At 36.9% G+C, this 14301-nt stretch overlaps 1 protein-coding gene across 2 annotated transcripts in view; it reads right to left on the reverse strand.

Annotated features, from left to right (window-relative positions):
• eIF2Bdelta (eukaryotic translation initiation factor 2B subunit delta) overlaps positions 1–14301 on the reverse strand; it is a 380912-nt gene that overhangs the window by 219414 nt on the left and 147197 nt on the right. For both annotated transcript variants that reach the window (XM_090407674.1, XM_090407675.1), the window contains one exon: positions 6013–6116. The gene's annotated coding sequence lies outside the window, so the exon portion shown is untranslated. The remainder of the gene's footprint in view (positions 1–6012; positions 6117–14301) is intronic.

The following is a 14301-nucleotide window of genomic DNA, read 5'->3' on the forward strand; positions in this document are numbered from 1 at the left end:
CTTACCTGTCTTTGCATAACCGGCAAATAGCTGTACGTCGCATGCTAAATTCTTCCTAATGTCATTAATGTACAGATTAAAAACAGTGGACCAAGAATTGATCCTTGAGGCACACCACTTGTTACCTTGAATCTTGCATATTCACGCCCCCCATATACGACATCCTCTTATCCATGCTAAGAGTTTATAATCCAATCTCATATTCTCCAATTTATGCAACAGTTTTCCATGCTGAATTCTGCCAAAAGCCTTAGCAAAATCCAAAAGAATCATGTGTATCCATTCTCCTTGTGTAACTCAGTGGTAACATTATTATAGCATGTGAGCAAGTTGCTAAAACGTGACCTTCCCTTAGTAAAATAATGATGTTCGTTGCAAAGTAGAGATTCTTTGTCAACCCATTTCTGAATGCGGGCAGTAGCCAACTTTTTCAAAATCTTCACCACCACCACTCCTGAGATACTAATTGGTCGATAGTTGAATACATTGGTCTTTGCATCACCCTTGTGCAATGGAATTACCATACATTCCTTCCATTCCTGCGGAATATTCCCTTTACTGAGACTCATGTTAAACAGCCTGGTCAAAGGAATGGCCACTTCAGCTGAACACTCTTTTAGCTTCCGTGCTGATATCCCATCAAGCCCTATTGAAGAATTCTTATCCAGTTTGTGCAACAGCTCTAGTACGTCCTTCTTATCCACATGAGTTTCCTCATGCGGTGAAGAGCGGTAAGTTCAATATTGCATATACCAGGTAGATAGTTTTTAGCAAAATGACTACTCATTAGCTGAACAATCACCATATGCATTCAGTAGAGTTATTCTTTCAAAGTCATTCTTTCTTTTACTTGAAACATAACGATAGAATTCTTTTGAGTGTCTTTAATTTGCAGAGCCAGTTTATTTTCGTACTCAGACTTAGCTTTCTGTACACCACTTGTGACTCTTCTGGCCTGCTGCTTATAATTATCATAACGTTCATTATCCTTATACATACGGTATTCCTTCCACATAATCTTTTTTCTTATGAATCTATTTCCTAATTAGATTACACGTTCATTTCCCTGCTATATTATTTATTCTTCGTACCGTAGGAACACATTCTGATATCGCATGGTTTGGTATTTTTTAAAAACTTCCCACGCACTGTCGATATCTTTCTCATCTAACAACTGATACCATGACGCAGAACCCAGCGTACTCCTCAACGGTCATAATTTCCTGCTTTGTAGTTCAGCATTTAACATTTTCTGAATGAAACTTTCGTAAACTTATCCACTTATCTCGTGAGTACCGCATGATCACTGTTACCAACCGGAGGCAGAAAAGTTATGCCTTTAACTGAAACCTCTCCTGACATAATCGGATCTAACACTCTTCGAACAGGAGTTTCTTCTGTCACATGCTGCTTAAGGAAGTTGTCCCGCAACAGCTCAATGAATGCATTTTCATTCTTCTCATGAGATTCTACTGCTTCACAATCAATATTTGGATAATTAAAGTCTCTCATTATGATTACCTCTTTTCGCACCCATCGCCTCTATTTGGTGATGCATTTCTTCGTCACTAGCAACCGATCCGCCTGGTCTGTAACAACACTGTACTATGTATTTAGTCTTGTTAGACTCCACCTCACACCAGACAGCTTCAAACCTACTGCCACATGAAAAACTGTTACTAGTATTGCAGTCATAGGCCTCAACTCTAACTGGATTCAAGTCATCTGATATCATTAACAGCATGCCCCATTCTCTCTCATATCATGCCTATTCTTCCAAAATACTCTACTTTGCACTCGATTCCAGTTAGTTCTGCTGAAGACTATGAAGTCAGTATATTATATCTATTAGCAGTGTGTGTGTGTTCGTTCTGGCCAGTTTGCCTCTTTTGCAAACTGGCCAGAATTTTCCGCCTCTGTATCAGACCAGACTAACCTGCCTTCAATTGAAAAGCTACATAAAGTCAGGTGGTATCAGTATAATATCACAAGAGAATAATATATAAATGGGCTTTACATATTCTTCGACATGTACCAAAATAATTCTTCATGAATCAAAATAATTTGATTCATGAAGCTGAGACTACCAGATGTTAAAGTAAAATGTCGCGTAGTATGCCTGGAATATGGCAGCAAACTTCAGTGCAGACAGATGTCCTGAAATCAACTGTTGAAAATATTTTATGTTGTGTGGAAACAGAAAGTAGTCTGTCTATTGGCCGTTATTTTTTTTTTAATTACTGCCGAAAAAACTAAAGCTATGAGATCAGTGTATTGCGTTTGTTAATATAACGAAAAACTCGATTTTCCAGAGAGAAACAAAAAGCTTGCTACTTCATAGGAGACAGGCTGTCAGTCACTTAGACCTTTTTAGCTCATTATTAAAACATCCTCCCAGTTTATTCAACTAAATGCAGTAAAACAAAACATATAACAGGTTTTTCAGAGCTGTACAAGACACTATTTAGGAGAACAAAGACAGTTGCTGGATTAACAACCATCAGAAAAACTTTCCATAAAAGAAGGTAGAAGATATTATATCGTGAGTACAACTGCTCAGAATATCAAGCTGCTTCCTATGAATTGTACACAGATATAGTTATAGGTATGCATCAAATGTTATGATGCCAAGGAAGAAAGCAAGCATCGTACAACAGATGTGCCAGTAACTGTGACGAACCAATTTCATATTCATCCTCGTTGTTCCAGTTTTACCTAACAAATTATCTTGCAATACGGTTAGATTTGGTTTGGTTGGAATTCAACTGTCACTTCACTTCACCATAGAAAGAGTAAATTACTAAATCAAAGCAAGACTTTTCTTCACGAAGCATATCAACTCCGATAGCATATCAACTATTGAAGGAAGAAAGGAGAATCACTATCGACCCATTCTTAAATTTTCGGACCCATTCATCAAATTTTACCTTAACTACCACTCCTAAGATATTATCAGGTATATAATTTGTTACTTATGTTTTGGATCCACCCTTATGCAAGATAAAATAGCAAAATATTAAATAAAAGAGCTTAAAATAGCAAGGGTGCTATTTTAAGCTCTTTCCACTCTCTTGGTAATCTGCCAGAGCTGAGACTTAAACAGCCTAGTCAAAGGCATGGCCAATTCTCTTGCACACTCTCATGACATATGGACTGATTGTCCCATTTATTCCCATGGTTGTATTTCACTTGGGATTTTGTAATGCCTCAAGCAACCCCAGTTAATTTACCTCAGGTTTCACATCAGTCCCCAGCACCCCAGTAACTTCATCTGAATGATACATCAACATAAAATGATTACTCAGCAACTCAACCATATATTGCCATAATCATTGTTCTACCCGCATAGCCAAAGTACTCTTTGGAGATTTCCTTCTCATAATCTGATTTCTGTTAGATTTTCAGATCCATGCAAATATCTTAACTACGTAGATGCAAAGATTTCTGTAAAAATAATATTCTAAATTATATAGAATTGTTGCATTAAGAGAAGAAAACATACTTGCGATATCTTAAAAACTTAAGTAAACGATAACTTAATAAAAGGAAATTATATTTGCGATAACTTAAAAAATAATTATTGCATTTTTTATAACTGACAATGTTAATGTAATTATGTTTCACGGTTGGTTGTTGTTGTTATGTTCCTTCGAGTTGCTTTCGACTCCTGATGATTCTATGACGCATATTCTCCATTCAGATCTGTCCCTGGCCATATCTTTCAGAATTTCCAAGCGCATTCAAGTTGCTTTTTTAACTCCATCCACCTATCTAATTCTTGGTCTTCTTCTTCTCCAGACTGTCCAAAGCATGACAATTTTTGCTTGATGATCAATGCTTCGAGAGAGCGCTTTATTCTGTCTATCACTAATTTATTGGTTTGCTTTGCAGTCCATGGTATTCTTAGTAAGCATCTCCAAACCCATAATTCAAATGCATCTATCTTCCTTCTTTCACTCATTCTCAGGGGTCTAACTTTCACATCCATACAGTACCACAGGAAATATCATTGCTTTCATGATTCTGATTTTTGTTGCGAGGCTAATATCTTTATCTTTAAAGATCTTGCTTAAATTTGTCATTGATTTCTTTCCGAGTAATAACCTTCTTCTTATAACTTCTTCAGTACAATAACCATCTTTATTCGGGATCCTAGGAACACAAAATTGTTAACTGCTTCCATTTTCACCCCATATGCTTCAAAATCGTTAAGATCCATGTTACCATAACTTTTATCTTTTTGAGGTTAAGTTTAAGACCATATTTAGCACTTTTTTCTTTAACTTTCATAATAATTTCTCCAAATCTTCTTTGCGTTCTGCTAACAAGGCGGTATCATCTGCATACCTAAAATTATTAATATTTCTTCCAGCAATTTTAATTCCAACCGAAGACTCCTCCAGCCCTGCCATTCTTAAAATGTATTCTCTGTACAAGTTAAACAGGTACGGAGATAAAATACATCCTTGTTGCACCCCTTTACCTATTGTGAAATACTCAGTTTCTCCAAGACATGTTCGGACAGTAGCTTCTTGTTCATAAAGATTCCTTAGAAGGATAATTAAATGCTCTGGTACTACTATTGTTCTTAACACATTCCACAGTTTCACATGATCTACAGAGTCAAAAGCCCTTGCTATAGTCAAGGAAACAAAGGTAGACATTCTTGGGATATTCCTGTGCTCTTTCTATTATCCATCTCACATTGGCGATTTGATCTCTTGTTCCCCTCTTTTCGAAATCCTGTCTGTTCATCTGGCATTTTCCTCTTCATGAATTGTTCCAGTCTTTTCTGAATGATCTTCAGTAAGACTTTACTTGCATGAGAAATCAGTGCTATAGTTCTGTAATTTTCGCACTCTCTTGCATTGCCTTTCTTCAATAAAGGCATATAAACTATTTTTTCCCCCTTCCCTAGGCAATTCAGTTGTGATCCAAATTCGCTGACATAGAGCTGTTAAAATTTTAGCTGCCTCTTCTCCGAGGGCTTTGAGCAGCTCAATAGGTATTCCATCTCCTCCTGGTGCTTTCTTCCTGGATAGCTGTTGCAGTGCTCACCTCACTTCACTCTCCATTGGTACTGGTTCCTGTGTATAATCCTGCTCTTCAAATTTCTGAGTAATTTTGGAGTCCTTTCTGTAAAGGGCTTCTGTATACGCTTTCCATCTTTCTTTGATGTCAGCAGCTTCTGTAAGATATCCTTTGTGTTTACTTTTCAATATTGTCACCTTAGCACTAAACTTCCCTGTTAGTTCTCTGATCTTTTTGAAAAGATCTCTTGTTTTCCTTTCTTGTTTTGGTCTTCTATTTGTTGGCATTCCTGGTTAAAGTATTTTTCCTTGTCTCTTCTGGTTTGTCGTTGAAACTCTGCATTCAAATGCCGTACTTCCTGCAAATTTCCTGTGGCTTTCATTTCCCTCCTTTCCTGAGCAGTTTTGATGGCATCTTTTGACAGTCATTTAGACTTCTTCTTCTTACAAACTGTTGGAATATTCTTCTTTGCTTCTGTTTTAATTATATCTTTAATCTCTTCCCATAGTTCAGCTGGTTCTCTTTTACACAAATTGAGTGTGTTGAATCTGTTCTGTATACTAATATTGTATTCAGCCGGTATGTTTCCAAGATCACGGTTGATAGATTCAATTAAATAGGATCTTTAAATAAACTTATTCTGTTATCGTTCTTATCCTTTATAAAATGCATTCAATTATCAGTTCAATTACGATTAAACTTCTATAATACTCATAGAACTTGAGTATACTTTTGTAGAAGTTAAAGAAACACTTTACTCGTGTTTAGTGTTTAGTATCCGAAGTAATGTACTGGTAATGTAACGGTGAATAACAACTGTACTGACATTCCTTTAGTTTGTTTTCGAAATAATCGTCCACAAAATAATAAAATAGATTTGTTCTTTAGACAGTAGATGTAATGTTATGCTTTACATAAATTTATAAATTAAAGAAATTAAATTTATAATTTAAAATTATAAGTTTATATATTTATTCTCACATTTGGAGTGGTGAACCCAGAACCTCCCTAAGAATTCTTGACTGGATACAGAAGAGAGTAATCCACTCAACAGGGCAGTGTTTGCAAACTTTTCTGACCGTGAACTGCAATAAAAAATACATTTTGATCGTGGACCAATACACACACACACACACACACACACACATGTTTGACTAAAACAAAAACTTAACAAAGTTAATACGAAATGTGATTTTATTAACATCTAAATACAAAAATTAGGGAAAACCGCAACTAATACAAAAACAGAAATTAGGAAATAATGTATTTAATTCGATAGATGTGCCATAAAACATAGAAAAATTCAATTTTATTCATAGGAATAAACAGATTTTTTTGCCCACTGTGCCTATTCTTTCGGAAGACTAATATGAAAATATCCCTGTATAGTGATAAATATCCCCTCCGTAACAGACATCATATACTGAAGATAGAAGAAAATCAAATAGCTTTGTTGTATCACTAAATACAGTACACAGACAATTAGTCTATGTACTATATGTAGCGACAATTAGTATAAATTAGAGAAAACTAGAATGAAAATGACTCATCATAATGAAAAGCAAGTCCTCTCCTGCAGACATTATACTGCATACAGGTGAGTAAAACAAACTTTTATTGTAGCAGTAAACACAGAATATAACTAAATACACTGTCCTAATAATCTATTTAAAATTTTCACTTGCAGTAAGTGCATGGTCACATCTGTTCATGATGCAATCACTGGGCGCAGAAACCAACTAATTTAAGTAAAACAAATTTTCAAAAGAAAATAGGACAGATGAGGATTAGGCAAAAATGGATAGAATTGTGCAGATGAAGGTAATATTACTTATGCAGGCCAGCAATGATTTGTTAAAGGGCGCTCTTGTTTTAGTAATCTGGTTACCTTTTACAATAGAGTAACAAGAGCAGTCAGTACCGTCGACAGGGTGTATCATAGAGGCAGCCTGCCTCACGGTGGGGCTTAATAAGGGCGCTCGTTCAGCCATACTGCGATAGTCGCCTTGCTACGCTAACAAGAATGGTTAGCGTAGCATTCTTGTTAGCGTAGCAAGTGCGGAAAGATGTTTTTCCAAGCTTAAATTGATTAAAAATTATTTGAGAACAGCAATGACCCAAGAAAGATTGGTTGATCTAGCAACTATATCGATAGAGGCGGACATAACTTATAATTTAAATTTAGAAGAGCTTATAAACAGTTTTATTGTGCGATATCCACATAGAGCAAACATATTACAAACATAATATTAATATTAATATTATTATGTAATCGATAATTAAGGAATTGACAGCGTACACTAGAAATATAAATTAAATAAACTTTAATATATACTTTTCGATATTTCGGCAAACGTCACGTTGACATCTGCTTGGGAACTTATTACAAAGACAAAGACTTATTACCAACAGACTGAAACCCTATAATTCTAGACCCCCCCCGCATATATGGGCTCCCAAAAATACATAAAGAAAATGTGCCATTACGTCCCATAGTGGATGGCATTGATTCTCCCACTTACAAACTAGCCAAGCATTTAGCCAAAGCGCTCTCACACTATACTAGCAACACACCATCACACATAAAAAACTCAGCCCACTTCAAAGCCAGTATAGAAAACCTTACACCCCAACATAATGACATAATGGTCAGTTTTGACGTCTCCTCCTTATTCACGAATGTCCCCCTCAAAGAAACCTTAGAGCTAATCCAAGCTAAATTTCCGATATCACAGCCCTATTTCAGTTTACAATGAACTCAGGCTATTTCGTTTGGCAGGAAAAATTCTACAAACAGATAGAGGGGACAGCCATGGGTTCACCACTTTTCCCACCCTTGGCTAACTTCTTTCTGGAGACTTTTGAAGAGAAAGCCTTAAACTCAGCCCCACAAAAACCTACCATATGGCTTCGCTACGTTGATGAGGTGTTCGCTATTTGGCCACATGGCCCGAATTCACTCCTCTCCTTCCTAACACACTTAAACAACCAACACCCTAGAATCAAGTTCACCCTGGAAAAAGAGGAAAACAATAACCTCCCCTTCCTAGACACATTAGTCACCCCAACTTGATGGAACCTTGGTTTTCTCAGTTTATAGAAAACCCACCCATACAGGCAGGTACATTCATCAACAATCCCATCACCCCCCTCACAACAATATGGAGTTATTAAGACACTATTCAACAGGGCAAAAATAATCTGTTCAAATGATCAAGCCCTAACCACTAAACTAAATCACATCCGTGACACTTTCTCAGCCAATGGCTCCCCCTCCCCCAAAAGAATCCAAAAAATACTTAACCCAGTTATCCACAACCCACCATCCCCTCCCCTTCACAAAAAAGATTACTCTAAATCCACCACCATTCCCTACATCCGAGGCACCTCGGAAAAAATCAACAAAATTTAAAAAAAACACGACTTGACCACCTGTTACAGACCACATAGAAAATTGGCATCCCTTATCCGCTCCACTAAAGACCAACCACTTCCCCTAGACCTACCTGGTGTATACCAGGTCCCTTGCAGCTGTAAACTGTCCTACTTTGGCCAAACAGGCAGGACAGCAAATATCAGAATCTCAGAACACAAGGATTACATCCGATTTTACAAGTACAGCCACTCTGGGCTTGCAGACCACGCTCTGGATACTCGCCACAGTAATACACCGCAGAAAGTTCAAATATGAAAGACTCTTCATGGAATCAGCCTCAGCTCTTAAGAACATGCCAAACCTCAACAAATTTGGATGCATGAGACTGCCCCAAATTTGGGAAACATTTATCATAAGAACTTCAGCCCAAAGGCCAAGAACTACCAATATAGCCCGCCAGGGGGCACCATCAGGACTTTAGGAAAACGTTAGCTTCCTAGCTTCGGTTCTCATTTGCTGTTATGTAGTACTTGTGTGCACTTGTCTTTGTAATAAGTTCCCAAGAAGATGGCAGCGTGGCGTTTGCCGAAATATCGGAAAGTACATATTAAAATTTATTTAATTTATATTTCTAGTGTACGCTATCAATTCCTTAATTATTAGTTATCATGTATAAACAGCGTATAAGCCTCACAATAAGAATTATTATATAATCGTTTTGCATTAATGTTTCTCTTGTAATGAAAACAAAATAGCAATTGGCGATTTTCTTATATTTTTGTTTTATAATCCATCAGGGGCAATATTTAATTGTTTGCCTCAGGGACTGGCGACGGCCCTGAGAGCAGTGGATGAAAGTAAGGCATACTTTGTCATTTTTTTTTTTTGTTGGATTTTTCCAAGGCATTTGACAGGATGCCACATGACAAGTTTATTTTTAAGTTGCATCATATGGGTTTGGATATCAGGTTAGTGTATTAGATTGGTGATTGGCTGTCTGATAGATACCAGAGAGTTGTATATGGGGAGCAGTATCAGGGTATAGGAAGATCACAAATGTTCCACAGGATTCAGTCCAGGACCATTGTTGTTCTTTATGTCAATAAAGAACAACAGGATTACAGGGAGATGATCAGTTGTTCAGAATCAGACATACCAACTGGTATTAAGTGTAAAGAGTACAGTCGTTTTAGGAAGGATGGACAGGATAGGAGAGGAGGGGAGGTGCTGTTAATGATATCGGGTGACTTGAATCCAGTTAGTGTTGAAACCTACGATTGTAATATTAGTAACAGTTTTTCATGTGGCAGTGAATTTGAAGCCATCTAATGTGAGGTGGAATGTAACAAGATGAAATAGATAGTGGGATGTTCTCAACTTGGTGGATCGGTTCTAGTGATGAAAAAATGCATAACCAAATACTATTAAAGACGATGGGCGTGAAAAAATAATCATAATGGGAGATTTTAATTATAGAAATAGTGATTGGATAGCAGTAAAATCTCATAAGAAGAATGAAACTGAATTTATTGAGCTGTTGCCAGACAACTTCCTCAAGTAGCATGTGACAGGAAAGTGTTTGATTTGATTATAGTGTAAAAGGCTATTTAAGTTAAAGACGTAACTATTCTGTCTCTGCTTGGTGTCAGTGATCATGAAATTTAGCCACTTGGGAAGTGACTAAATTCATGAATGTTCCACTCAAAAAAAGTTACATGCTTAACTACAAAGCAGGAAAGTATGACCAACTAAGGAGTATACTGAGTGCAATGCAATTGGTTCGGTTGCTGGATGGGAAGAATATTGACAGTGTATTGGAAGCATTCAAAAATACTTAAATGATGCAGTATCAGAATGTGTCCCGAGAGTTCGAAGAACAAATATGATAGGAGTCAAATGGATGTGAAATCTTATCAAGCAAGAGATTCGTAAGAAAAGGATGATGAAGGAATACTGTGTGCATAAGAATGATGTCCGTTATAAAAATTATAAGGCAGCAGGCCAGAAGAGTGGCAAGCGTTGTACGGAAAGTTAAGTCTGAGTAAGAAAACAAATAGGCTCGTCAAGCTAAAAACAACCCCAAAGAATTCTGTCGATATGCTGCAAGTAAAAGAAAGAATGAATATAAAAGAATAACTCTACTGAATGCAGATGGTGTGAGTGTGACACATGCAGAAGAGATTCTTCAACTAGTGAGTGCTCAATATTGTATGCAATATTGAGCTCACTACTACTTCTTCAATGGATGAAGAAATCCAGGTTATGAGGAGAAAGTATTAGTGCTGTTGCACGAACTGAATAAGATTCAAGAATAGGGACTGATGGGATATTCGCAGATATGCCAAAAGAATATTCAGCCGAACTGGCTATTCCTTTAACCAGGCTATATAATTTGAGTCTCAGAACAGACGATTCCGCAGGAGTGGAAAGAATCTGTATTAATCCCATTGCACAAGGGTGGTGCAAAGACAGATATATCCAACTATCGACCAATTATTATCTCAGGAGTGGTGATGGAGATGTTGGAAGTTTCGATTAGGGCTCGCATTCAAAATGGACTGACAGTGAATCTCTACTTTGCAATGAACAGTATGGGTTTAATAGGGGAAGATCACGTTTTAGCAACTTGTTCACAATCTATAATAATATTATCATTGAGCTAGACAAGGGGAATTGTTACACCGTGATACTTTGGGATTTTGCTGAGGCTTTTTGCAGAATACAGCATTGGATTATCGATTAGCGTGGATAAGAAGATGGCTGACTGACAGATATCAAAAAGTGGTATATGAGGGATGCAGTCTGCAAGATTTAATGTAACCAGTGGTGTACCACAAATGATCAGTCTCTGATTCACTGTTATTAAATCAGTACATTAATGAATTTGCGAAGGATTTGACAAGCGAAAACAGCTATTTGCTGATGATGCAAAGATAGGTACGGTAATCAGGGATTGCGGCTGATATGGTACTTGAAGAATAATTAGAATAGGCTGGAATTGTGGGCATGGAGAAATGGATATCAGTTCAATGTCAGTAAATGTAAAGTTCGTGCACTTTGGCATGATTAGATACCCAATGTTGTATTATGCTAGAAGAAACTGATCTGGCTAGGGATCTTGGAGTGTTAGTAGATATGAAGTTGAAGTCCAGGGGCTATGTAGCAAAGATTACATATACAACTCAAAAGATAATTGCAACGCTGAAACGAACTTTGATATGTGAAGATAATGATGTAATTTTGCCTCTTTCCAAGGCCTTGATAAGACTTCACTTGGACTATTGTGCCTATGTCTGGTATCCTGGTTTCCGTTGTGATTCTTAACCAGTGGAAAGAATGCAAAGGAGAGTGTTAAAAATGACATCAGGATTGTGGAATACTGATTATGAAGCAGATGGAGAATTTCTAATCTGGAAACTCTAGCAAACAGGAGAAAGAAGGATGATATGATTGAAACTTAAATAATTCTGAAATGGCCATACAGGATTTCAGTCCATGGAATTCTTTATTTTATGAGGGTAGGATCACTCTATGAGCAAAAAATCTAGCCCTCATCCCTTCTTTCATTTATTCTCAGCTTCCAAAGACAAGCGGGCATCTTTGGAAGCTGAAAATAAATGAAAGAAAGGGTCACCGCTAAGAAGGGATGACGGCTAGATTTTTTGCTCATAGAGTGGTGTGTGATTGGAATGGATTGCTGTTGGATGTTGTGTGTGCAAGTAGTGTGAATGAATTCAAGAACAAGTAGGATAGCTGGTATGTGTAGTATGTGGCCTCTCTCGATCACTCCCTGACTCCCTGGAGCTTTCCTCTTTAAAATAATAAAAAAATCAGCTAATGCCTTTTATTCCATTATAGGGAGTAGGCGTGGCCTTTTTAGTCCTATTTAACTTTTGGAAACTAAGTCAGCAGTTCAATTTCTACTGGTAGCCATTCAAAGATAGATGGCCCAAGGACATCACTAATTCAAGCGCCAAGCAGTGAAGAAGCGGCTAACAAGTGTCGCCATCTCGTGGTCTCTAACCCTAACACATTTTTAATGTCTGAAATAGTGTGGATTCTATGGCCAATTATTTGTTAGTTTACGGGAGGAAAAATCCGAATTTCCAAGAGAAAAACCCGCTTTCCAGTGCCAGAGATCGGTTAACTTGGGAACCGGTCGAAAAAAGCTTGAAAAAGTTCCCTTAGTCGGCCACTAGAATCGAACTGACGATGCTCTTTCTTTGGGCGGTGTAGTGCTGAGGTGTGCAAACACAGAATATATATACGAGTTTTTGGATAGCTAATTCAAAATTCCGCGTAATATCGTTAAATGAAAAAAAATCAAGATGGCAGTTCCCTTCATGGGTATAAGATGAATGTTAGAAGTTTCCTAATACAATATGTTACCTATGGATATCATACCGCACTGTACCATAATGTTCAGAAATGATCTATAAATTTTGAGCAGTGCTGTTGATTATTTACAAAATGATCCAATTCTATGAGTACTGGATATACATTACGTTATAAAGAAATGGTTTAATTATAGAGAAAATGAATTAATATCAATCTATTCTAGATGGAATGAAATATCTATGAACTATCTCTGCAGAACTCCCCTTTATAATTTATCTTTATTGGATTTATGAAGTTCATGTCGGACATGTTTTGTGAAAACAGATTCTGAAAGATGAATATTCAGTTCTCCTGTTACCTATGATGAAGTAATTCTGTGATTTTTCGAAACAATTCTTCTCAATATCCGACGATCTCTTCCTGCCATTTTGATTTTCCACCACTGTTTTTCTTCGATGATGTTGTCTTGCCATGATCTGTATATGCAGACATAACCTTAGAAACTGGATGGATATATACGATACACCTAATAATGCGGCAGCTTTTGTCACAGATACTCCAGCTAAACGTGCACCAACGACTTTGAACGGAAGACTCTGTCCGTTCAAAGTCGGACAAAGTCTTCCGTTTTCCGATATTTTATCCAAAATTATCATTCAGCACAATCACTAATGCACCTGAATGAGAACTACAGAGCGTAAACAAAACAAAACAAAACAAAACAAAACAAAACAAAAACATTAAGCGCTGCCATCACAAGATTTTTCAATGTAGTCAACACAAACAAATTCCATTTATAAATATCTTAGTGTTTCCATTATTTTGTCCAAACCCCCCCCCCCCCCCCCCCACTAATATATATATATATATATCAGGCATAAACAGGGATAGTTCGATGCTCATGTGACATTCGACACTTAATATAATAACAAAAACAGTACACATTGCAAATTTAGTAAAAACACTTTTCATTGAATTATTATATATGTTCATCTTACATTTTATTTTCGGCGATAACATAAAACTGAATCTTCATACATAAACTAAAATAGATTATATATAACGAAATATCCAAACAGAACAAAATGAATGTTTTTCAATAATAACAGCATTGTATAATTCCACATACCAACTACTGCCCTCTGTTGACATTTCTATGGACTTCAATATTATTTGTCTTCTCGAACAGCAAGTTAAATCCAGTCAATAATTCTGTATATTTCCATTTTTTTGCTTTACTTCAATCAGGTTAATCGAAAATTTTTCTCAGAATAATAGAAATCAATCAAGTGCCGATTTATAAATAAAAATATCAAACAAACCATGCGTTTTCTGTCGCCTATTGACGAGTAATCACAACACACATTTCTCCCTTCTCTTCTCTAATTTTATCGAAAGCACGAGGGTCTCTATGGCAACAGAACGCTGCGCTTGGCTAAAGTAGGCTTGAAATTAGCAAATGACACAATGCGCGCGCACCTTTTGGTGTCTGGTATAGTGATGTCGGGCATTGTGCTTCCGCCATAGCGAAGACAACTTGTAAATGCTAAAGCACC

This window comes from Typopeltis vanoorti, chromosome 17, assembly GCF_054136105.1.
Source record: "Typopeltis vanoorti isolate ZY-2024b chromosome 17, IOZ_Tvanoo_1.0, whole genome shotgun sequence".
NCBI lineage: Eukaryota > Metazoa > Arthropoda > Arachnida > Uropygi > Thelyphonidae > Typopeltis > Typopeltis vanoorti.